We start from the raw sequence: 2,261 nt of genomic DNA on the forward strand, positions 1-2,261 counted from the left end.
ATCACCTTAGATGTATAAGATATAAATACACAAATCAAAAACCAGACATTGGATTTTAAAAACTGTCCCATATATATTCAAATTATAAGAAGCTCACTACAAATTCAATGATATTGACAAATTGAAAGTAAAAGAATGGAAAAAATAAATGCCATGTAACATTAATTTAAAACATTAATTTAAAACAAACGTAAATGGCTATATATATATATATATACCTATATGTAAATTAGACCATAGAACAAATAAAACTATAAGAGACATAGAAGGACATTAAATAATGATAAAAGTTCAATTCAGCAGGAAGACATAAAAGTGTACACACTAAAAAATAAAACTTCAAAAATACATAAAAACTGAGTTGAAAAGAGAAATAAACAAATCCACAATTACAGTTTTCAACACCCCTCTTGGAAACTGATAAAACTACTAGAAAGAAAATTAAAAAGGACATAAATGATCTGAAGAACACAATCAATAAACAGTATCTAATTGATATATGTATTGAACAATCCACTCAACAACAGGAGAATACACAATTTTATTTTAGGCACCAATAAGACATTCACCAAGATAGGTCATATTTTGTATCCTAAAACAAGCCTCAATAAACTTAAAAGAACTGGCATCCCACAGAGTGTATTCTCTGATGATAATGGAATAAAACTAGAAATCAATAACAGAAAGGCAACAGAAACCTGTTGTACGTTCTAAATTATTCATTGATTAAAAGTAATATTTCCTAGTAGCCCCTGCTTCATTGTGTGTTTCTGTGTACCTGTGTGTGTACTGAACAATTTAAAGCAAACAAAAAATGCGATGTAAAAGTGTTTAGGATGATACTTGCAGAAGAATAAACAGAATTAGGCGCCTAATTTCAGCTGGCCCACCCGAGACCCCCTGAGCGCCAACCCTAGTCCCAGGCGCGGTCCCGTTTCCGCTCCAACAAGATGAAAGAAACTGTCAAGAACCAAGAGAAACTCACCAAACTGCAAGCACAAGTGCGCGTTGGTGGGAAAGGAAGTGCTCCCCGAAAGAAGAAGGTGGTTCATAGAGCAGCTACAGCAGATGATAAAAAAACTTCAGTTCTCCTTAAAGAAGTTAGGGGTAAACAATATCTCTGGTTTTGAAGAAGTGAGTATGTTCACAAACCACGGAACAGTGACCCACTTGAACAACCCTAAAGTTCAGGCATCCCCAGCAGTGAACACTTTCACCATTACAGGCCGCGCTGAGACAAAGCAGCTGACAGAAATGCTGCCCATTATCTTAAACCAACTTGGTGCAGACAGTCTGACTAGGTTAAGAAGGCTGGCTGAAGCTCTGCGCAAACAATCTGTGGATGGAAAGGCACCACTTGCTACCAGAGGGGACAATGATGATGAAGTTCCAGATCTTAGGGAGAATTTTGATGACGCTTCCAAGAATGAAGCAAACGGAGATGAGTCAACTTCTGAAGAAGATAAAACTTGAAGAAGTTACTGGGAGCTGCTATTTTATATTATGACTGCTTTTTAAAAATTTTGTTCATGGATCTGATAAATTCTAGATCTCTAATATTTTTAAGCCCAAGCCCCTTGGACACTGCAGCTCTTTTCAGTTTTTGCTTATACACAATTCATTCTTTGCAGCTAATTAAGCTGAAGAAGCCTGGGAATAAGGTTTGAAACAAGATTAATAAAGTTCTTTGCCTAGTAAAAAAAAAAAAAAAAAAAAAAAAAAAAAAGAGTAAACAGAGTCATTAATGATGGTTAAAATTATTAAGTCATTGTTTACCTTCTCCCTATAAATATACCTAATAGTTCTTATTTGGGTAAGGTGATTATGCACATGTGTTATCTAATAAAAATACATCAATGTTCCAAGTTAAATTTTGTATTAAATTGGTTTATTAAAACAACCAATTGGGGGAAATTAACAGAAGGTGGTCAAAAGGTACAAATTTACAAATATAAGGTAAATAAATACTAGGGATGTAATGTGCATGATGACTATGCCTAACAGTGCTGTGTGATATACACAAGAAAGTAAATCCTCAGAGTTCTCACAACAAGGAGAAACATTTTTCCCCTTATTTCTTTTCCTTTTATTGTATCCATATAAGAAGATGGATATTAGCTGAACCTACTGTAGTAATCATATTTGTAATAATTGTAAATCAAACTATTATGTTGTATGCCTTAAACTGATACAGTGATGTATGTCATTTATTTCTCAATGAAACTTGAAAAAAAAAGACAGAATCTCCCCCCCCCCCCCAC

The 2,261-nt window shown here is 34.2% G+C and overlaps 1 pseudogene; it reads left to right on the forward strand.

The window, feature by feature from the left end:
- Window positions 1-845: 845 nt before the first annotated feature.
- LOC112860796 (transcription factor BTF3 pseudogene) lies at window positions 846-1,726 on the forward strand (annotated as a pseudogene).
- The last annotated feature ends 535 nt before the right edge of the window (window positions 1,727-2,261 follow it).

Source organism: Puma concolor, chromosome A1 (assembly GCF_028749965.1).
Source record: "Puma concolor isolate L17-30 chromosome A1, mPumCon1.1.hap2, whole genome shotgun sequence".
In the NCBI taxonomy this organism is placed as follows: domain Eukaryota; kingdom Metazoa; phylum Chordata; class Mammalia; order Carnivora; family Felidae; genus Puma; species Puma concolor.